A 24,344-nucleotide genomic window follows, 5' to 3' on the forward strand; every position below is an offset into this window, starting at 1 on the left:
CCTTCACAGCATTTGATGGCTCACAACTCCCTACACAACCTAGCTGTCTATTTTCCCAGAGTCACATCTCGACATGCCTCTCACCCTAACTTGACAGAGCACCCCCAATCCTATTCTCCAGTCACACTCCACTTCCTGCCCTAGCTTGTCTCCAAATAAGCCTCGTATTTTCATACTCCAGGGCCTGTACTTATGCTGTTCTTTTGCCTATAAGTTCATTTTCCCTTCCCCACATGCCTCTCCACGTGGCCAACCCTTCACATTTGAAAACATCACTTCCTCTTTCCCTGACCACTTCCCACTCCCCGGTCCTCTGCCTGTCCTGGTATCTCTGCTGGCTGTGATGCACTGGTGAGTTTTAGGACAGGGACCACACCATGTTTCACTCATCCTTGTGTTCCCAGAGCCTGGTACCTGGGGTAGGTGTCAAGAAGCAGTTCTTGATGCGGGGAAGCTGATGGTGGTGTTCCACAAATGACGGAAAAGAGCACAGAATGCTAGTCTCCTAATCCAGATCTCTTTTCACTACTCTTCTGCTGAAACTATCAAAATTGCATGAGCAAAATAGCAACGATAATAATGAAAGTAGTAGGCAATAGAAGACAGGTCAGTTATAACTGAGCTGTTAGCACATAAGGCAGAAATTTTCTATTTGTTCCTAATTTCAAAACAATCCACAGACTCACCAGAAACAGGAAACAGACCATCAAGTGCTCACGGCAATTCAAGATCTGTCAGCTCCATAACTTGCTCAGGCATTCCCCCCAAAAGGGCAGGCACAGTGCACACTGATGACCACCCCCCCAAAATATTCTAAGGGAGATGGGACATCCTCCATCACTGTCCTCCAGCCCACATGGCTCCTACTGCTTAAAAGCAAAACAACAAAGAAACAACACCTCCTAGAGGCTATCTCCCTTGAATATGGACAAATTTTAAGATTAGGTTAGTAATTAGATCGATTCAACTGCTGTGCTGACTTCACCAGAACCACAGATCACTAGGTCTCTTTGATCAACGATCCTGATCCCCAGTACCAATTCTGAGGCAAAATCTTGAATTTATCTATTAAATAAAATGACAATACCTATTATAATATTGAACAAGGGACCTGTTTTCAAGGCCTTGGCCCTACAGAAACCCAAGGTGACACTAAATCCCCCAAATGCTTACAGAGCTTAGTTTCCAAGCTCTTCAAGAAGGCCTGACACACTCTGCTTAGTCTGAATCGGAGCTCAGGCACTTTTAGTGAGGATAAAAGTGGGTGTCCACAAGGAAGAATTTAAGGCCCAGGCTCGCGCCCCACTACCCACCACACAGGGGCCCAGCAGAAGCCCCAAGTCCAAGCCCGTCCTCTTTGACTTTAGGGGCATCTCCCACCACAGCTTCTGTTCTACCAGAACTCCTCTGATGGGAACTGGGGGGAAAGCCCATCCTTGCCTAGATGTGAGGATTTGTTGAGGGCCTCATCCACCTCACCTCTGGGTCTCTCTCACACTGCTGGCCCCACACACTCTGGGGGCAACCACTTCTGTGAACTAACCCTCCCTCTGCAAACCTCTCACGCCAGCCAACCCCCATCCCCCTCCTGATACTCCACAGAAGGTACGATCTGACTCATTTTGTCAAATACCAGAGAGAATGAGCTGTTTCATGAGTAGGTTTTAATCTGCTATTTAACCCAGCAACCCCATGACACACGTGTTCTTGCCCATCTTTCCCCTTGACGTGTACCACAGGGCTCTGCACACAGCAGGTTTTCAGGGATATTTATTTGGTGACTATATCTTGTCACTATGGAAGGCAGTGTGGCGGTGGTTACAAGCACAGGCTGCACTTCTGATTCCTACAAGCTGCTTGCCTCTCTGGGTCTCAATGTCCTCATCTGAATAATGGGGATAATAATTGTGCCTACATCACAGGGTCAGAAAGTCGTGAGGAATGAATGAGAGGACCCATGTCAAGAATTGAGGACAATGGTAACTAGCTGGTGCTCAGTAAGTGTAAGATCTTATACTACTGTTCCCACTGCTCTCGTGCTGAGAATTTTTCCACCTGAAAAGCCTAACAACCAAATAAGGGTGAAAATTAAAGAGGATAACTTGAGATTTTTGACTTATCAGAGTGGAGTCATATGGATTATGTCTAGCAAGGACAGAAGAGAAACTGAAAGGCTTAACTTCTGGTTTATCTGACTTAAAGCAAACAGGGGCGGGCTTTGTCTAGTGATGCTTTTCACCAAAGGTGGTCTGTAGCTCAAATGCCATCTGTTGAATTTATTTAGATGCACCCTGGGTGGATTCATTTGTAATATGAATAACCATGTCACAGTTTCTGCTGTTGCAGGCTGGATTTCTATGTATCCCATTTTCTGTGGAGACACAGGAGGCAGCACTGGCTACTATCAGACTTCCCAGAGACAAGCCGGCTAGAGAGGCCCTTCCAGAACTTCACTTAAGATAACAATGAAATAAAGTTGCCGGGCCATTTTGATCACGTTCTCTAAATATAACAGTTTGGCCAGTGCTAACCATACTGCCTCCCCAAGACACAAAACCCCCTTTTTTCCTTGACTATACCACAGCATGGACACATGACCACACACACCATCTCCTCTCCAGTGGACGGATAAGGACACAGGCCAAGCTTCAGAAGACACGTGCCACAATTATTCACCCACAGCGACATCAAGAGCTGCTCAAAAGAAGAAACAAAAACAACAACAAAAATGGTAAGAGGGGCGACCACCCCCATTCTCAGCACTTCCTGCCACGACTGACCAAACGTGTATGACACTCGCCCATCCTAAGAGAGCAACCGCTTTCCTGAGGAAAAGTCACCTTTACAGCACGTCTCCCAGTGCCACATTCTTAGCAAGAGGACAATGGCTTTAGCTTCAAAGAAGGGACACGTCCCAGCCACCCTGAGGCAGCATCACATGGCCTGGCCTAACTGCCCTTTGAACTTCTCTGAAGAAACTCCACTAAAATTCCAAAGTGTGTATTTATTAAGTTGTTTCATTAACCTCTTCAGGAGCTTTACAGAAAATACATTCAACTTTCATTCACTTCATCTTAACACAGCTGACGGTCTAACAACTCCAGAACGTAGCCATGTCCCACAGTCTAAAGCCCAGGGAACCCAACACCACCAAGCCCTTCAACAAGTGACAGCAGGGATGCAAATCCACAACTGTTTAAAGAAAAAGAAATTACCTAGCACACAGCGTGCACTGTCACCACTATCTAGCGGGTATGGATGGGTTATCCAAAAGTGAGCATATTATTTGTCACCAGACATTGGCTACTGCATGTACTACTGACACCAATTCTGGATATTTATCACAAGGCCATTATCTAGTAAGCTATCTTTGCAACAAACTTCTTATTGGACCTCCAAATCCATGCTTCTGCTTGGGTCACAGCAAGGGAAAAGACTCTGAGTTGTTTGCACAGTACTTTCAGATTTAAATTTTCAAAAAATATGGTTAAACCCAGTTTTACAAGTTTTCTTCCCAGTATCTCCTTACCAAGCTTAGAAAAAGTGGGGAGGGGGCAAGGTCTTTGCTGAGTTTTTTTCCCCTAATTAGTTGATCTTATCAAATATAGGGCTGGAATAATGTGTGGTGTCTGTTCTAATGGTTTCATGGGCGTGGTGATGCGAAACATCCATGCTCCTAAGCAAGAGATGGAAAGTCATGTTCTACCCAGTGTGGGCAAAGGACCAGCACTATCTGGGGTCCAATGAGACGTTGGGGTTACATCAGTCAGGACTGATACCATAAAAGAGAAGCGTCTTTGGGGCATGCTGGGGCTCACCTGAGGTTTTGATGAGACATTTGGATGACCTCAGAGAAAAGCATTACCCAAATCTGAGAGTGCTGCTAAGACTTTCTTGTGAGATCGTCTTAAAGGATGGTGTCCCAGCTCACATACAGGGGGTGGCTGTGCAGGCAAGTGAGGCAGACACCCCCTCAGGAGGCAGGATTTCCAGTGCAGAAGGTAACTGAAGGTGTCACTCGCTGAGTGGCCCAGAGCACTCCCTGACGGAACCCTCAGAGGGTCAGATTGCACAAGGCAGCATGTCTGTGCTCCAGCTTCTACTTTTTACCAACTCAACGGAAACCACGTCACTTTCTATCTCCTCGTTCCACAAAGATTTTTATTTGCCTTGGGGAAAAAAAAAAGTTAATTAGCACAGTAAAACCCAAGGACTGCCTGGGGAGAGCAAGTCTGCCATCACCAGAGGTGCTCAAATACAGGCTAGAGAATCGCTCAGTGGGGAAAAGTCCCATTCCTTGTGGAAAGGATTAAATCTTTCCTTTGGCACTCACCAATCTAGCGTAAAGCCCAGCACATAGTAGATACACAACAATGTTTACCGAATGAACTTTGTTTTCACACATACTGGTCAAGCAAAATACTGATGTAGTTCTAAGACAACCAGAATGTCAGCTGACCACTGAGGAACTAAGAAATAAGTTGGAAAATCAGGTCATGAAAGGAATCCTGACACTCCTAAGTAAAAGGCTTGAGCAATTTTAAGAGTCCTAAATTGGTTCTTCCCGAAGCCTCTTCCCAACCTCCATGCTCACAAGTCAAACAAATAAACAATGGTTTATCCATCACTAAAACAAACAAAAAGTTAAATGCTCTTAAGCTTTAGTTGCATATCTCATCTGAACATCACTCAGAAATTCAGGCCATCTACAAGAAATCTTCCAGGTTCCCTTTGGCATCAGGAAATTAAAAGGAAAGAAGGAAAAGGAGAGGAGGGAAGGGAAGGAGGAAGCCGTTCATTTGTTCCTGTAGGAAAGAACATAATATCTTTCTCACTTTTATGTAAGTACTTTTCATGCCTCATCCATGCTAGGTGTATCATTAACCCATGAAAACACAGCACAAGCAGAGAAAATGCTGAAAAAACTCGAAAACATAAAAATACAACTCTTTAAAGGGTGGGGAACATACCTCGTTCATGAAGCTTGCTCTATCCGGAATTCTAATCTCAGAGAAAGCCATCACCATCCACCCACTACAAAGCCAGAGACCTGGAAGTCATCTCTCTCTTCCCCCACCCTCTCACCCCTCCCCTCCCCTCCCTAACCCACCCTACTCCACCCTAAGCAGCAACAAGTCCTTCCTACACCTTATGGCTTAAATCTCTATCAAACCCATCTAGGCTCCCCATCTCTACTGCTACCATACTCCAAGCAGCCACTGGTTTTCAAAGTTCTGAAAAACTAGTCTTCTCACCAATTTTGCAAACTGAAGGCCAAATAGTTGCTTCCTTCTAGTGTAGTCCATTCTCCACTCTGGTCAAGAGTAATTTTTAAAAATGCAAATCTCATCATTGCTGGTCCTTGGCCTAATACCGTTTATGGCTTCCCCAAATTCTTCAAAAAATTCCAAATACCTGTGAGCTACAAGCAGCATGCTCTAGCCCCTGGCTACCTCACCATGCATGTCATTCACTCCTTCTGTGCCTTTTCTTCCTCCACACACACACACCAGGCTTCTCACACTTTAGTGGACACACCTTCCTCTCCAACCCCAGAGCCTCTGTACAAGCTGTTTGTTCTCCAACACACTCTTTCCCTTTCTTCACCATCCTTCAGATATTAGCTCAAATGCCACTTCTGTGGGATCTCTTCCTTGACCTGCCTCCCAGCATCTCCCACTCCTCCCCCAACACACAGAGGACAAACTTAACTGCATATGTTCTTGTCAGGCTTAACTTTTAGCACTCAGCACGGATGTAAATGACTTAGTGGTTGAATGTGTCTCTTTCAACCTCCACGAAGCTAGCAACTCTCTTTCTCATACTAGGACCCTTGGTGGTTATCCCAGCCCTCACGTAGTAAATATTCACATATTTATCGAATAAATAAAAATCAATCAATAAAGACCTGTAGATGTTAAAAAAATAACACTACATAGCAAGCAAATTTGGGGGTGAATAAAATGCCTGTTTCCAAAAGGAGATTGAATCTGATACTGAATCCAACTTGATATAGTATTTTAGGAAAAGGGGGTTGTGAAGCCTTACTACGCTCCTGAATAAATAATGGTTCTCCGAAACCTTATTTTCATGATTTTAGTGCAAATTAAATTCAGAGACCTGCAAGTTAAGCTTCCTTTAAATTGTACTTGGTTTAAACTTTTAAGTAGAACAGTTTAATCCAATATAGATTTCAACCAAGTCGTGGGAAACCTGCTTGAGATGTTCACTAAACAGTTTTAGGAAATTATCCCTCAAAACAATTAAAAGCCCGAAAGTGGAAGAGAAAATGGCTTTTAAAAAATCTGTTTTTCACATCAGAAAGGAAAATATACAAGCCTCCACAGAAATAAAATTAGAATATTATGTCTGAATGCATCTGCCAGATCTGAGCCTAAACATTAGTTATCAGGTAAGCATATTAAGAAATATTTCAAGACAGTAATGTATTTTTAATCAACTAGGATTTCATCTTATATAAAGGACACCAAGACTTTCCAGCATGCAGCTAAAAATTTTTTTTTTTTAAATCCTTGTTTGAAATGGGAACCCATTCACATGATTCAAAATGTCAGGGTACAGGAGGATCCACAAGCAAAATGCCTCTCTCTCACTGCATTTTTCTGCTATCGCCCCAGTTTCTGAAGATTTATGTACCTCTTTTAAAAGAAAATTAACCTTTTAAGATGATTTCCTGTATTCAGAAGTTTTTTTCTTTTTTTACAATAAAGTCTCAGCAAAAAGGAGGCCCCCCTCAAACAATGAAAATGATTCTTTCTATAAATATGATCTATCGAGTATGTATACTGTGTGCACATACACACAAACAAAGCAAGATCTATACCCTCTAGGTTTCTGGTTTGGTATTCTGTCTTAAATCCAAGGAGTAACGGAAGAAAGAAAAGTTAAATTATACACAGACCAACACTCCTATTAACTCATACCACTAATGAAACAAAAATCTAACTAAGCAGAGAAAATGGGCCCACACATTGGAGCTCTGAAATGATTCTGGTCTTTGATCTGTGTGCCCATCTCTCCTATTTAATATAAACTTCAAACCAAGAGCCATAAAAAGTGGTTATAATTAGTAAGGGCCCTAGTGTGACAGCTTTTAGTGCAATCAGGCATTAACAAAGATTTTTTTTCTCTTTAATTCCGAGTAAATTAAGCAAAGTTTTATTTTAAAATTTCTGCAATTTAAAATTCTTTCCCACCAGTGTGCACTTAGCACCAAATTTCTGCATGATGGGTGTACTGAAGTCGTTAGTTTACTTCTGTTTCCTCCTCCTAATTTGTGCTGATGTTTAGGACTTAGCTTCCAAATTATATGTGCTCTTCTCCAAAGATAACCTGCATCTCTTCAAAAACTCTCATTTTTGTATTAGAAAACAAATCCCATCGATACATATTATCAAACAAGCACCAACTATGCCATCTTAGAGCTAGGTGAAGAAGATGGAAAAATATGACTAAAAGTCCCTCCCTATTCTTGAGGTGAGGAACACATGTCAACAGGTAAATTACAATACAGACAGAGTGGATAGATGGGGTGAGAGTTTTTCTGGATGGAGGACCTAACTCTCCCCGCAAGGTATTTGAGATGCGTCTTGCAAGAGTTAAGAAATGTTTGCTAGACGTGGATGGGGACAAAACAGAATGAAGAATCCACGCAAAGGCAGAAGCAGTAAGAAACTATTCAGTGCCGCAGAGCCGCAGAAGAGAGAGTGACAAGAGCTGAAACTAGAAAGACAGTTTGGAAGCTGACGACGAAGGTCCTCGTGTGCCAAGCTGAGGAGTTTGGACTTCTTCCTGTAGACAACAGGGAGCCAAGAGATGTTTTCAGCAGGCAAACACCATGTGCTGCTTTAGTTTTTGAGCAGAGCGGAGGATGAACTGGAGTAGGGAGGCACTGGGGGCAGGAAATTAACTTAGAAGGCGTTTCCAACGTGATGGGGCCCTTAGGGGCAATGGGACCATCCATATCAGAGCCGGCCTGGAAAGAAGCTTCAGGGAGGGTCTGGTGACTGGCTGAGAGAGGCACAAGTCAAGGACACCAAAGTGCTTTCTGGCCTAGAAGACCGGGTGGATGGTGCATTTCAGATCACCTTCTAGGAGTGCAAGAGATGACTTGTATTCTTACAAGTTACTTCTGAGCTACCTGCAGGGTGATCCAGTGCCAAAGGTCCCAGCTTGGGAAAAGCTGTAAATGGTGATAGAGAGCAGGCAGCCACCGGTTCACAGGTTTAGAGGGAAGGGCAGAAAAGCACTAGAACTCTAGAACTCTTCTGACCAGGTACAGGAAGGCGAAGGCGGCTTTAGAGGAGGGCACGGAGCACCCCCAGCACAAATGGACGTAAATGGGACCCTGACAGTCTGCCACTGGTTTAGGATGTAAAAAAAGCTACCTTCAAGAGTTACACATTTCTATAAGGTAAGAGGGAGCCCAGGTCACTTTGGGGACAACTATCACTTCCCACCATCGGCAGCCCTTTCTTTTCTGGAATCCAGTCTCCCTCCTTCCCGGATTGCACACGAGGGGTGGGGGCACCTGTAGCTAAAAGATCACTCCTGTCACTATCCTGGACGTTTCTGATCTGGGGAAATTCAGTTTTATGTTTGTATGCCACATATTTTTCTTTAGATCAACCACCTTTTCAAGTATTTGAGGTCTGGGAGTCCCAAGAACATAAAAATAACCACAGTCTCTTCCCCTTCATTCCCTCGCCATCCCTTCCAGCCCTTCCAGCCGTGGCAGCAGTCTGTCATCCATCCTCTCAAAGGAGATGTATGGACAGAAGACCAGGCTCCAAAACACTGCCTTGCAGAAAAGGTGGAGAGTCACATAAGGATTTTGCAAAAACTTGAGAAAACAAAATAAGGGAGACTAGGAGTACAGAAACATTAACTGTGAAGCGAGTAAGGGCTAGTTCAAACACTAAAAAAAAGCGGGTGGGGGGGTACACTCCACATGATTTAAAACATGAGGGAGAACCAGCAGACACAGCACCAGAGCAAGTTTCCTACATAACTGAAGAAGCGACTCAGAAAGCTGAGCCACCTATCAGAACAGCCTCCCAGTGCCAATGAATCTGGTTTGTTTTAGAAGCAGATGAGTTCTAGAACTTTTATTTACTACGGGGTTTTAAAATATATTTAACGCCACTTAATGTTTTCCCCAACCGAAAATTTTCTGTGAAATCTTCACCCTGCCAACCATGGTACCTCACAGGCATGTAATAAGAGCTTACTTGCTTCATGAAATTTCAGATCTCCAAATATATCACATGCAATACAGTGAGGACACCCAGGCTCCTTGCGCAGCAGACGACCCAGGCCACAACTACTGTATCTTTAAAAGCAGGCTTTCTCAACCTCCACCTACTAACATTCTGGACTGTGTACTCCTTTGTTGTGGGGCCCTCCGGTGTACCGTGGGATGGGGAGCATTATCCTCTACCCAATAAAGGCCAGTAGCACCCCTCCCCAGAGGAAGGCAATCAAAACTGTCTCCAGACATTGCCAAATGCCCCCTGGGGGCAAACGCACCAGGTTGAGAAGCCCTGCTTTAAAGGTCAACCAAACCTTATGACCTGCCTTTTCCTTTAAATCCATCCCTAAGTGAAATTCATTAATAATAATTTGCTAATTCTGTTTGTCTCTGGGCACTTAAAGCAAAAAGAAAGTTCTGTATCTCCCTAATTTAAATACAAACTCCTAAGCAAATTCTGCCTAAAGTAATGGAGCAGTGCACAGTTCTGGAAAGGAAATCCAGAGTGGATACCCACAAAGCTTCCTGAGCTCAAAATATGCCACTTTCTTCCATATATAGATTTTGACTTTCTGGAACACTTATTTTATCCTTATAACAACCCCATGAGGTAGAAAACCTACTGAAAAAAATGTGTATAATCACATTCATCAACAGAAGTGTCACCAAAGGCTAAAAAGTTTCTTTTGTGAAAAGGATCTGGTCTAATTTAACGCAGATAACCTGGCACTGTATACTTAGTGCTCAGTCTTCTGAGGCCAAGTTGACTTTAAAAAGCAGGTGTTGTAGGAGCTTGGCCCGGGTTAGGAGTGCTGGGTCCTAGGTTTGATTTATTACCGGCCACCGGGTGCACACTGGCACAGCTGTAAAATGGGTTAACATACTCAGCCACCCTCACTGGGTTTCTCTGAGGATAAAATTCGAATCTTTCGAAAGGCCTTCACAAGAGCAGGGTGAAGTTAACTTTGTCCAAGGTACACCCTAATGAAAAATGAAATTGTGAAAGTAATTAAACCACTAAAAGTCTCAAACATTCTTATAACTATCCTCTCCCACAGTCTCTGAAAAGGGGGGCAAACAAGATGAGAAACCAAGCAAGCCAGGGGAAAAACAAATAGAGCCATTTAACAGCTTTATCTCATTACCCCCACTGACACTGTTTCGCTGCAGTCTGGCCTGCTGACAAAGAATGTAGGGGTTTTCAATGAGCTTTCTCCACCCCACCAGGACCACCCGCCCTCGCCCTCGCCGTCGCCCTCTCCCTCTCCGAGTCTGAAAGGCCTCAGGTGAGTCCTGCAGCAGCAGTCAGGACCCAGTCTCCAGTCTCGCAGACTTTACAGAGGCTTTCAAATTCTCCTAGCATTACTTGCTTGAATCACACTGAACAAACAGTCCCCACCCTCTCCCACTTCTTTTGTCTGAAACACCTATTCACAGGCAGCCACCTTTATTGATGGGCAGACTGGCTCACCTGTACCCTGAAGTACCATCAGAAACAAGATGCACCAGTAGCTGGAAGGAACAGCTCCCTGCGCCCTCCTCCCAGTGCCTTCCTTCCTCTCCACCCCACCCCATCTCCACCAAGCAACGAGGCTCCAGCTACACTCCGGCTTTTCACTTCAGACCGGACAGGAAACACCCAGGGAAGGTGACAAGAGAAACCGAGATCAGGCCCGTCAATGACACTGTCCCACAGAACGGCTAGCAGAAAAGGAAAAAGGCAGTCACCCTCACTCCCCATCTTCCTCATTCTTCCACCTCAGTCGAAATGAAAGCACAGCAGATGGTTTTCCTCTCTGTATTCTGCCGTCTACAGGAGTGGGGGAAATTAAAAATAAGTGGTGCATTTCAGAAGGCACATCGCATGCCTCCCTCTGTGTTTCATATGGTACACCTTTTACCTCTGATTTACAGCGAGGCCCCCCAGGGCGTGGAAATCACAATCTGACCCCTGCTTTTTGAAGAAAGCCATGGCTATTTCTACCCAAAAATCACTTCCTAAGTCTAAAAGAGAGAGAAAAAGAAAACTCATTTATCCTGCCCCCCCCAAGAACCCATCCAATTTCTTAATTATATTTCGATATAAAAATATTACTCAACTTTGCCTGTTCAGTAGGTCAGACGTACACAAGTAACCCGGAGGCAGGGGAACATCTGACTTACAGTGGGTTTGCCTTTCAACCCTGGCTTCAGTTAGATTTCAACCACTTTATTTCAACAAAAAATTTCAACATCCTTAAACATACTCATAGCAGACATGAAATGTAAATCACAATCCTTTTTGTTTGTTTTCTAACATTTGGTCAAAGATACTCCAAGCCTAATATAATTATTTTTAAAAAGAACTGGACTGAATAAACGTAGACGAGGAGGTGGAGTGAAAATGACAGGAGGAGTATCAAAAACCTGATCTAAGGGAATGATAATCTCAGCAAAGGGGAAGAAAACTATCGTCCTGTTATCAGGAGAGACTATATTGCATACAATGCAATTGATACTATATTGCATTTTTATCTTTTGAATGCAAATCTACCTAATAAAGAGACATAAAGACATAAAGTAAGGCATCACTTTATGGATGAGGTAGATTTTCCAAAACAAACTAAACAACCTGTTACTCATAAATGAAATAAGGTGACGTTACCCACACATATCCTCAACCACACATATCCTCGGGAAGGGAAGGCTTAACCTGAACACTCGACAAATAGACAAGAAGTCCGCCCAGAGAAGCTGCCATCTGATACCAGAGTTGGTCAAGAGAGCATGAACTTCAATTAAAAAACACTTACAAAAGAGAGAGAGATTATTTAAATATGATAACAAAAAGAAAACAAACTTAACATCCTACCTTCCAAGGTCAAAGGACATGGAGGATTCAGGAAATTAATTAAATCTAGCAAATAATGTAAAACAGGGAAGGACTCTCTTTCAAAAATGCTTTGGTTAATTTTAGCATCCTTCTGTTTAGCTGCTTAGCAACACTTATCCTATGACCTTTTAAGCACCACCTACTTTTCAGAAGGATAATGAATAGAAACATCAAAAGGTTTCACTTCTGACTGTCTCTAGTGAGCACATTTAACCAATTTTTGAAGGAGTTAAATTTATTATTAATTATGCCATACAAAACCCTAAAAGGCTAGAATTTTTTAAACGTCATTAACCAGGACGTTTCCTTAGCTGGGGGTAATAAATGATGTTGACAAGTGAGCCTAAGATAGTAAACAAAGATTTCCAAACTGACCTAAGGAAGTAGACCCAAACACAGCAGTTTAAAATTGAAGAGTGAAAAATGAAAGCAGGTAACCAACAAATAGCTGTTGATCAGATGCAGGACTAATAAGGTTAGATTTATTTTCTTCCTCCAACGTTCTGTGCCTGTGTTGGAGGCAAATGAGATTTCAGGACTCTGCCTTAAGAAATCTAAAATAAAAGACCCTCAATCAAAAGGTCACTTGCTGGATGATGTAAATAGTTAGGAATGGATGCACCACCTGTGCCAGCTGAGTCAGACCCATCTTCCCCATCACATAACAAACACTTGTCTGCCATAAGGGCTTAGACTGAATTTCTGATGAGAAATAAAGTAGTAGCTAGAAAAATCCAGAGAATGATATGCATATAACAGTAAGCATCAGCGACATTTAAGAGTATCACATAACCAGCAAATCCTCTTTAAAAACAAAAAATCCTAAAATGCAACCCGTGTAGTATAAGGATGATAAAACAGGGTAAGTTCATTAACAACCTAAAATGGAGCACTACCTAAACAAATAACTAAATCAAAGAGTTCTCCCTTTCTTTTGTAAAAGGGGGGGTGGGAGGGAAGGTATTTTTTCACACATTTAAAACTTGATAAAAGCCATTCAAATGTTTAATTCATCAGTGTAACCAAAGCTCAAAACACATCAAAGCAGGATCCATCAGCCGGTACCCAGAAGGCTCCCTCCAAAGGGCAGAAGTAAAAAAAAAAAAAAAAAAAAAAAAAATTAGTGGCTCATCTTCGCATAAATTATTTGAAGAATAATTTCAAACCCATTCCTTCAAAAGTTCTATGTGACTCTTGAAGGAAACACAGAACTAAATGTCTTCAAAAGAAGGAAAAAAAAAAAGTTTCAGCCAAGACTTCAGCCTCTAACTTAGACTTCCGGGTTACATTACGTTTTAGAACCATACCTGCCTACTCCAAAAAGCACTAGATCTAGAAGATGCTTTCAAAGCCCATGGAGAGAAATCACCTCCCAAAATAAAACAAAAACTATTCTGTTCTTTGCAGTTCCCTTTTCTCTACGTTCCACTTCAATTAAACTTATTTCGGAATACACTCGTGCGCATGCACAGAATAAAGATCTCAAAAATATAGGATGCGCGTTAGCAACTCAGCCTTTGCAGAAATCATCTTGTCTCCTCTTCAAGACAGAAATACCTCGCTATTTCCAGCATCCCTATCCAACAGGCAAACTTTATTTCCACTGGCTTTTAAAGGGCTAAGCTTAAATCTAAACTCTAAAATAAGCATGAGGCTTAATTTTTTCTACTCCTGAAAACCCTCAGACAGGTTTTTCAGCATGTCAAAAAACTATATTTTTTATTCACCCCCACCTCTCTCCACCACCACCACCACCCAAAAAAAGAAGAAAAAACTCTAAAGTGCCCCGAATGTGTGCTGCTGCTGGCTCTGAAGCCGTGTAGAATTTCGTAATGGAATGTGAACTGCTCGTCCGGATCTGGGCTCACGTTCTATCTTCTAACCAGTAAGGAGCGAGGGAGGGCAAATCTGCTGAGCAAGGAGAAATACTTTCCTCCTCTTTTATAACCCATCACCGATGCACCACGGACCTGAACGCGAGCTGCACGCGGCGCCTGTCAACCGGCCCGCCAGCCGGCCGGCTGTGCCCGCAACCCCGGGGTCCTCGCGCCCCCCACCTCCCTCCTCAGCCCGGGGCCGCCCCCGTCCCCCTCCCCCCCAAAAAAGTGGCCCCGCTGAGGAGTGGGCCCGTCCGCCGTGCCCCGCACTCACGCGCCTCGCGGGCCCCGCGAGCGGCCGGGGAGCGAGTCACCACATCCTCGACGCGACCCTCGGCCCCGTCCAGAAAACACGCCGCTTCCCAGGGAGGGGGCCGGCGACGGGAAGGACCTCCCCTGCTCCTTAGCAACCATTAAGGTCGCAGTTTCCTAAGAGACCGCGAGTGGGGAAGGGGGTGCGGGGGGCCCGGCCCGAGGCTGCCAGAGTGGGGGGAGCGCAAGGGTCCCCTGCTCCTCGACGTCTGCCCGGCTCACCCCCCCGCCCCCAGCTCGGCGCTGCAGGCCGGGATGGGAGGAGGAAGAACTCGCTAAAAATTGGTCCAGCGGGCGGCGGACAAAAGTTTCCGAGAGCGCTCCACAGCTGGGCGGCGAAGCGGGCCCCGGCGGCCGGCCCCGCCTCGGATGCTCCCGGCCTCCTTCCTGTGCTCGTGACGGCGCCGGGCGCCGAGGTTCCCCCCCACCCCCAGCGATGCAGGCTCCGCTCCACACCGATGGCTCCCACGAAAACACGTACACCGCCAACGGAAGGGCAAGGGAACAATACGCGCAGACACAGCTCCGGCCCCAGCCCCCTCCTCCCCTGGTCACCCGGGGGCCGTGGTCGGTGTAGCCACCAGCCACGAGCCGGGAACGGGCAAGGGCGCAGGGCTGCCCGCGGCCCCCTCCCGGCCGGCGCCGTCCGCCGGGGAGGATCAAAGTCCGCAGAGCAGGGCGCGGCGGATGCTCCCACCGCGCAGCCCCGAGCGGGCACCCCCAAGCGAGCACCCCAGGCGGGCACCCCGGATACCTTGCGGCGGCAGACGGGCGCCGTCATCTCCGCGCTTCTCGGCCCGGGAGGGACTCGAAAGTATGTAGGAGAAAAGTTTCCCCTCCCACATGGGGGGGAGGATGTCGGGGGAGAGAGGGCGGAAGATGGAGAGCAGCGCTGGGAAGATGTCTCTGGCCCGCGGTGCGCGCACCATCCGAGTCCCGGCGGTGCTGGTTAAAAATAAACTCCGCGGCGGGAGCAGCGGCGCGGGTCGGGCCGGATTCCTGTGCTCGGACGGCTAATATGGATGCGCATCAGGTCCTAGCGGCGGGGCGCTGCGGCGGCCGCGGCGGCTCGCGCTGGGAGCTGGTTGGCAGAGCCGGCAGCTCGGGAAGGGGAAAAGGAGCAGAGGAAGGGGAGGAGGAGGAGGGGGGAGGAGGAGGAGGAGGAGCGGCCCGGCGCGCAGCCCGAGGGGAGAGGGCTGCCCAGCTCATCCCGGGCCGGCCCCACCGCCCAGAGCGCACGTAGCGCGGTGTGGGGCGCTCGGGTCCTCTGCTCCGGGAAACGCCGAGTTTAAAAAGTACAACGCGCTCTGCAGACTTCACCCTCCCCATCCCCAAAAGTTCTTTAAAAGGTCGCTCCCGCTCAGCCCCAGACATCTCGCTGCCACCCGAGGACCGCGAGCCGGAACCCCGGGCGCGTACTTACGGAGGGGCAGGGCGCTTGGCTCCCAGGCATGATGCAGTGGGGACCGGTGGGCTTCGGGGAGAGAACGAGGAGAGATGCAAACTTGTTCCGGAAAAGGAATCAAAATGGCGTTTCTGGATGTGCAAAGTTCATCAACTCCGCAGTCACTTCCCCTCCTCCTCTTCTCCCACAGGGAGGGAGGTGGGCGAGGATCTGGCGACCCCGGCGCCCCAGCGGTCGTCCCGGCCCCCGCCTCGGCCCCCCGCCCCGCTTCCTCGCCCGCACGCTCGGAGACTCGCTCTCCCCCTCTCACCCTGATAAGTAGACACATCACGTGTTGCTCCTGCGAGTCTCCTGGGGACGTGTTACTGAGCGGCGGCGGCGGCGGCTCCGGCTGGGGGGTGGGGGGACCGCGGTACCCGCCTGTCCCCACCACCGCCCCCGCCCCGATTTTAGCGGGGTGACCGCAGTTTCCATCCCGGGATGGATGGAGGTGGAGTCCCCCACCCCACCCCCACCGCAGCCCCAGGTTTGCCCCATGCCCTCCGCAGGCGCCCCGGGCCAGGGGAGGGCAGGGCCGCCCCAGGGGAAGGGTCTCGGTCGCTGCAGCTGAGCGCGATCCCGATCAGCCCAGCGCTCGTCGGCTGGCCACCTTCTTGGACCACTGCGCCCCCTCCCCTCCAGCCCCTCACTGCGGGCGACTCCCCGCCCCCGGCTTTCCATCACTTCACTCCACGGTTTGTTTCACTATTTTAACGGCGGAGGGGGAGAGGCAGGGATGCTCCGGAGGCCGGGAGGGGGTGGCGTAGGGATCGGGGTCCCTGGCCCGGCAGTCCTTGAGCCCCACCCGCGCGGCTCCCTTCCACGCGGTCCTCGCACTGCAGCCAGGTGGGGCGCGTAGATGATGGGGCATGAGATTAAGGAACCCGCGCTTCACCCCACCCCCAACTTTGGGCTGTTTCTCTCCCAGGGCCCCGACCTTCCAGCTCTGGAGCTGCCGCCTGGGAGCATGTTCTCCGTCCAACAAATTCAACGCTGACTCGGCTTTTGTCACCTTCCCTTCCCCACACTCCACAACTGATGCTTAAGCGGCGGCTGCCTTGCCCCCAAGAGGCCGAGGATGGCAGAGGCCCCTACCACCACTGTGCCCCCACCCTTCGATGGCACGCCTGATGCTGTGTCATCCACGTCGCCCTCCAAGGCGTCAGGGAAGCCACACGCAGTATCTCTTTTTCTCAGAGAGCTCCTCTTTCAACGCCGAAAAGCAGGGGCCCTCCTCTGAGCTGCTCTCCAGCTCTATGCTCCGGCTACCGCGCTTCGCCCTAGCTGCAGCGGCCCAAGGTATCATCCAGCCGAGAGAAACCAGGCCCGGGCTGTGCTTCCTCCATAAAGCAGCTGACATGTTTCCAACTGTTAATACTTTGCCTACCGAGGTTCTGAAAAGTGGCCTGTTCTCGGCCTTTGGAAACATCTTCAGACAAATAAAGGTGAGTAAGGTTGTGGAAAATAAACATCCCACACACCCCAAATTCTAAAGATGAATGTGCCTCTTACTAGTTGCAGAGAATACTACTGTAGAATTATGCATTTGAGACTAGTTTGGCAAGATGATGTTATACATACCGAAAGCTGGCTACTCGCCACTTACTATGACCTTTGACCTTGGCTCTGTCACACCAGCTCCTCAGAGGAGATGCTTGTACACCATACAAAGTTGCAAGCCCAATCTTGGGCCTTTAATTTTCCACTTTCAATGGAACTCTGGTTTTCAAGGCTGCAGACAGTAGTGTCTATCTAGGGATGGACTAAATGGATGGATTCTGGCCAAGACAGAACTCTCTAGAACCAAGCAAAAGCAGTTGGACCATTACCTCTGACTTGAGATAAGTAGGCTAAACCACTGCCCAAGAGGGAACTGATTCAGCTGGCTGTTTCTCCACGTCCAGAGTCATCAAAATTAAGTATTCAGAACCTGTTATGTTTCCCAGGGTCTACTGTTTACTGAGGAAAACTCTACCCACAGAAACTTTAGCACTTGCATTTTTCTAAGCCTTACCACCCCGCCCCCCCGCCATGTCCTAAGTATGTTATCAAATGCTTTTTTGAAGACAGGCCTGCCTGTGGAGGAAATGGGCAGGCCTCTAAACAGGAGCAATAGTTCACACAGTCACCAGAGAATCAGTGCCTGGAGCTCCCGTGCTGTAGCGCGTTCCAATGAGAAGGCACAGGAAGGGGCATGGAAGGATGCTACTTCATTTCCTTGCCCTGCCTCGGATACAGGAGTTAGCCTTTCCTGGTCTCTCCATTCAGTGGTGAGTTTTGAGTAGGAACAACATCAAAGTTGGAATTTTGCTTGTCATTTAGCTTATTCTGTAAAATACATTAAAACCTGCAAAGCTACATGAGTTTTCATGACAAGTCACCACCTTTATAATGTCACTTAGATAATACTGGCAACTAAAAAGAGAGGAAACAGTTTAAAACTCTCTTTTATAAATTGAATTCTAATGATATGGGGGCCCTGTGTTCATCTTTTCTAGCTAATTAATTTGGAAGACAAACGACCTGTTCAAAGGTCTGTTTGTTCATATTACATATAAATATCATTTATCTGACAAATATTTATTGAACATCTTATAGGTAAAAAGAGTCATGCTATCAAAACCACGATGAGATACCATTTCATACACACTAGGATGGCTATAATTAAAAGGACAGATAATAACAAGCGTTGGAGAGGATGTAGAGAAATTGGAACCCTCACACACTGCTTGTGGGAATGCAAAATAGTGCAGCCACTTTTAAAAAGCTTGGCAGCTCCTCAAAATGTTTTGTTTTTTTGAAGAAGAAGATTAGCTCTGAGCTAACTACTGCCAGTCCTCCTCTTTTATGCTGAGGAAGACTGGCCCTGAGCTAACATTGTGCCCATCTTCCTCTACTTTATATGTGGGACGCCTACCACAGCATGCTGTGCCAAGCGGTGCCATGTCCGCACCCGGGATCCGGGCCAGCGAACCCCAGGCCGCTGAGAAGCAGAACATGCGACCTTAACCCCTGTGCCACTGGGCCGGCCCCTCAAAATGTTAAACACAGAGTTAGTCTATGACCCAGCCATTCCACTCCTGGGTACATACACAAGGAACGAAAACATATGTCCACACAAGAACTTCTACACGAATGTTCACAGCAGTATTATTCATAATAGCTAAAAAGTGGAAACAATCCAGATATCCATTAACTAATGAATGGATGAACAAAACGTGGTATATCCATGCATGGAATATTATTCAGCCATAAAAAGGAACAAATTACTGATCCATGCTACAACATGGATCACCCTTGAAAACATGCTAAATGAAATAAGCCAGACTGAAAAGGACAAGTATTATATGATTCTGTTTATATGAAATGTCCAGAATAGCCAAATCTCTAGAGACAGAAAGTAGATTAATGTTGCCTGGGGCTGAGGGTTTGGGGGAAAACAGGGATCGACTGCTAATGTGTAGAGGGTTTCTTTTTGTGCATGGTAAAACTGTTCTAAAACTGATTGTGGTGATGGTTGCACAGCTCTGAATATACTAAAAACCACTGAATCGTATACTTTAAATGAGTGAATTGTATGGTATGCAAGTTATATCTCAATAAAGCTGATATGTATATACATATGTGAAATTGTGTTAGGTTCTATAGTGGAGAAGTGATACAAAATTGGTAAATTTATGATTGGTGCCTTAAAAGAGTTTATAATCTAATCTCTGCATCCACATGAAGTAATCATGAAATATCAACCAACATGTGAAAAGAACCATTAAATAGGTACAAAATTCACGGGGTTAGAGAAAAGAGATCACTTCTATTAAGAGTAACCAGGGAGGGGCCGGCCCTGTGGCTGAGTGGTTAAGTTCGCATGCTTGGGCCTTGGTGGCCCGGGATTTCACTGGTTCAAATCTTGGGCATGGACATGGCACCGCTCATCAGGCCATGCTGAGGCGGCATCCCACATGCCACAATTAGAAGGACCCACAACTAAAAATATACAACTATGTACTGGTGCTGGGCAGAGGGGAGCTTTGGGGAGAAGAAAAAAAAAAAAACCAAGACTGGCAACAGATGTTAGTTCAGGTGCCAATCTTTAAAAAAAAAAAAAAAAAGAGTAATCAGGGAGCCAGCCCTGATGGTCTAGTGGTTAAAGTTCAGCACTCTCACTGCTTCCACAGCCCGCAATCATTTCCTGGTTGTGGAACCACACTACTCGCATCTGTCAGTTGCCATGCTGTGGTGGCAGCTCACAAAGAAGAACTAAAAGGACTTACAACTAGGATATACAACCATGCACTGGGCCTTTGGGGAGGAAAAGAAAAGGTAATCGGGGAAAGCTTCCTGGAAGAGAAAGCAATGGAGTTGAGCCATGAGAATGGCCAGGAATTTTGTAGATGGAGATTGGAATTGGAAGCAGCAGATGCAAAGGCATGATTGCAGCAAGCCGTGGGGCCTGTTCAGAGATCAGCAAGGATTCTAGTGTGGCTGGATTATAACATATAAGGAATACACAGGCGATGAGACCACAAGGTAAAGAAGCTGAGGCTATACCATTAAGAACTTTGAATACCATCCACGGCAAACCTCAGGTTTGAGGGCCTGAACTAGGGCAGGGAGAGAGGGAATGGAGAATCGAAGATCAAGAACCACTTCAGAGGAAGAACTGACAGAAAAGCAACTGGTGGATCAGAAATGGGGGGTGATGAATTGAGGGCCAAGATGATGGCTGAGTCTTAGCCAAGTGACTGAGAGAATGACGAAATGAGAAAGTCAGAGGTCGAAGCCATTTGAGTTGGAAGGTGACAGAGTAGGTGATACTGAGCTCAAAGTAAAATAAATGGAAACATTGAGCTGTGCCATGGAAGAGAATCACAAAGAAAAAGGATGTGGGTGTTGGAGACGGCCGCTTGGATGCAGTGACACAATCCTCTTAATCTCACAAGATGTGTAGATGTCTCCCAGGTCGGGATGGGGGTGGGGGGTGGGGATGGGCAGGGCACTCCAGACAGAGGGAGCTGTGAGTAGTAAGCACAAGGGCACAGAGGCGTGAAACAAGGTCAGCTTCCTGAACTGCAAATACCTCAGTCTGTGGCTGGAGCAGAGGGAGGAGGGGAGGCAGCCAGAGATGGGGCTGGAGAAACAGCCAGTGGGCCAGACTGCCCAGAGCTCTGCGCACCTCGCACCTGACTTGGACTTTATCCACCGGTGAGGCCCTGGAAGGGCTTACGGAGGAAGGTAGACAGAGCCTCCCTCGTGGCACTGTGGAGAAGGGTCTGAAAGACTGGATACAGGAAGTCTAGTTAGGAATTAATAGAACGGTCTCTCTAAGAAATACGAAGGACATAGTAAGCCACTGGCCGTAGAGGTGGAGAGGAATGGATTGATCTGAGACATAATTAGGAAGTAGGATCAGTAGAATTTGACCAACTTGATAAAAGGAAAAAGGAAAATCTCTCTGGAGCACTGACCAAGCGGTGTGGCAGCAAACCTGCTCTCAGATTTGGGTACCTGGACGGTGGTGGGGGCATTTCCTAGTGGCATGAGTCATGGGGAGAGGAGAGTGGAGTGTGGACGGTGAGAGGAGGTTGGACCCAGGAAAAAGGCCTGGAGAGACATCTAAAGGACAGAGATGATGGACAGTAAAAGGCTAGGGGCTGAACCCAGGGAAATGCCTGCAATCAGGTGGATGAAGAGGGGGGAGTGGCAAATGCTCTCTCTCTTTTTCCTCTAAAGAAGCAGAACAGCCAAAGAAGTGGGGCTTGTCAAGAAAAAAGGTGGTCAACACTGTTAACAATACAGAGAAAGCAAGGCAAGTTTCTGAAGAAAGGGTGCGATCTGAGAAAGTAAATTGATTTGAGAGCACCAGGCAGGGGCCAGAAAACATGGGGGTAAAGAAAGACTGGAGGAAGAGGAAGTGAAGACCATGCTCTGCTGAGAAGTGAGGTCATAAAAGAAGGGAGAGAAAGGAAAATACCACCAGCAGCAGTAACAGCAGCTAATAGTTGCTGGACACCTACTACATGCCAGGCACTGTTCTAAGGGCCTTACATGTCTTATCTTGCTCAATCCCCTCCACCCTCCAATCTGGTAGGTGCTGTTACCATCCCATTCTACAAGGGGTGAAACCGACACGAAGTCCCAACATCACACAGCAGGGACGCAGCAGAGCTGAGCTGCACAGCAGACCCAGAACCCACTCTTCTATTAGTGTTGTTAGTCAACTGAGAATTACATAGTTTGCTAATAAAAAAAATAGCTACTTGATGTCTTGACTAACCTCAATAAAACAGTCTTGATCGGAGTTTTGCTGAAAGGCCATTATTGTCTGTGCAGTTGTTTACCAAGGATTTAATAGGAAAGATAAATGAATGCGCATCTTTAAGTATTGCTAATTTGGTTTATAACCATCCCTCCTTCACATAAATCTAAGGCACAAGCCTCTTCCTCTTCCCCAAGAGTTATGTTCCATATGTGCAGACTACATTCTGAAGCTATAGCTGGATATCTCATGGATTCCAATACACCTAGTATGGTGAGGCTAGAGATGACCTAGCAGAGTCCACACTCTGAATGTCTACACTGGTGGTTCTCAACTGAGGTGATTCTAACCCCCGGGGATGTTCAGCAATGTCTAGAGACATTTTTGGTTGGGGGAGGGGTACCACTAGTATCTATGGCTAGAGGCCAGGGATGCTGCTAACATCCTGCAGTGCACAGGACAGCGCCCACAACAAAGACTTATCCAGCTCCAAATGGCAGTAGTGCCGAGGTTGAGAAACTCTGCTTGACAGTGCCTTGACAATCACCTCTAGGAACATCAGAGTCTGGGAAAGGGGTTTTAGAATGAGTGCACCACCCAGACCATTGATGTCAACAGGAAAGGAATGCAGATCCAGACAGGGAGAGAATACAGATATATGAAACAGAAGACAGCTATTGAAGGAAAGTGTGTGTGTGTTTCTGTCTGTCTGCCTATGAGGCAGAGGAGAAATAATAAAGAGATCAGCCTTGGAGAAAAAGAGGGATAATTCATATTCTATACAGGCGGGAAGGAAAAAGAATAGTAGGCACATTCTGAGAAACATTAGTGGGGAAAAAGGCAAGTTCTGGGAGTTCACCTTTTTCTTTTTCAAGATTGGCACCTGAGCTAACATCTGTTGCCAATCCTTTTTTTTTTTTTCTTCTTCTCCCCAAAGCCCCCCAGTACACACTTGTATATTCTAGTTGTAGGTCCTTCTAGTTGTGGCATGTGGGACGCCACCTCAGCATGGCCTGATGAGCAGTGCCATGTCCATGCCCAGTATCCAAACTAGCAAAACTCTGGGCTGTGGAAGCGGAGCACACGCACTTAACCACTCGGCCACAGGGCCGGACCCGGCTCTGATGGCTTTGACTATGGAAAAGGAGCAGTGTAGGAGAGCAGCATGGGGCTCAGGCTTAAAGAGAGAAGAAATCAGGCATTGGTGGTAGAAAAATTCAGCTGTGTTTTAGCTTCAGTGCCTTGGAGCCACAGAGAAGAGATAACATATGGTAGGGATTACTGACAGTTGGAAATTGAAGTGAATAAAATCCATCACAAGGGGCTGACATTGGAAGGGGGCTGAGACTGTAAGCACTGGGTGTGGTCAAGGGACACGAAGACGAGGAAGAAAAGCGGGTTCAGTGGCTGGGAGGGTGAGGCAAGGGGCAAGGGAAAGAAGGGGGCTGAGAGCAGGGAAACGGATGCAGACCTCAGGAGAGAGAGAACCAAAAGACTTGTGTGAGATGGAGCAGAAATCCTAATCACAGCATGGAGCAAATGGAGTAAATTATGAAGCAAGGACAGGACATGAGTCCTTGACATGCATGGTCCTGTCACTGAAAATGAAGAAGGGGATGGCTTGAGAGGGAAAATGTGAAGTTGGTCACTTAGGCCATTGTGAAGGAAGTGTGTCTTAGAGATCAGTAGATGACTGGGGTGCAGATGAGAAGAGGCAGGCATCAACAGACGGCACCAGTGTCAGAGGAGGTGTTATGGGCTCAAATTCTTATGCTGAAGTTGTAGCCCCTAGTACCTCAGAATGTGACTGTTTTTGGAGATAGGGCCTTTACAAAGGTAATTAAGTTAAAATGAGGACATTAGGGTCGGCCCTAGCCAATATGACCAGTGTCACCATAAGAAGCAATTAGGGGGGCCAGCCTGGAGGCATAGTGGTTAAGTTCACATGCTCCACTTCGGTGGCCTAGGGTTTGCGGGTTTGGATCCCGGGTGTGGACCTACATACCGCTCATCAAGCCATGCTGTGGTGGCGTCCCACATACGAAAAAAAAATAGAGGAAGATCAGCACAGATGTTAGCTCAGCAACAATCTTCCTCAAGCAAAAAGAGGAAGATTGGCAACGGATGTTAGCTCAGGGCTAATCTTCCTCACCAAAAGAAGAAGAAGAAGAAGAAGAAGAGATTAGGACACATACACACAAGAGGGAAGACCATGTGAGGACACAGCAAGAAGGCAGCATCTACAAGCCTAGAAGAGAGGCCTCAGAAGAAACCAGCCCTGCCAACACCTTGTTCTTGGACTTCCAGCCTCC

At 46.9% G+C, this 24,344-nt stretch overlaps 1 protein-coding gene across 4 annotated transcripts in view; it reads right to left on the reverse strand.

The window, feature by feature from the left end:
- The window catches only part of RREB1 (ras responsive element binding protein 1), a 149,780-nt gene that overhangs the window by 112,356 nt on the left and 13,080 nt on the right, over positions 1-24,344 (reverse strand). For 2 of the 4 annotated variants that reach the window (XM_046640928.1, XM_046640923.1), the window contains exon 1: positions 15,756-16,226. The exons of 1 other annotated variant lie outside the window; for it this stretch is intronic. The gene's annotated coding sequence lies outside the window, so the exon portion shown is untranslated. Of the gene's footprint in view, positions 1-15,086; positions 15,431-15,755; positions 16,227-24,344 lie in introns of those variants that run through there. One more of the 4 variants, XM_046640925.1, reaches the window with a different exon arrangement.

The sequence above is a fragment of the Equus quagga genome, chromosome 15, assembly GCF_021613505.1.
Source record: "Equus quagga isolate Etosha38 chromosome 15, UCLA_HA_Equagga_1.0, whole genome shotgun sequence".
In the NCBI taxonomy this organism is placed as follows: domain Eukaryota; kingdom Metazoa; phylum Chordata; class Mammalia; order Perissodactyla; family Equidae; genus Equus; species Equus quagga.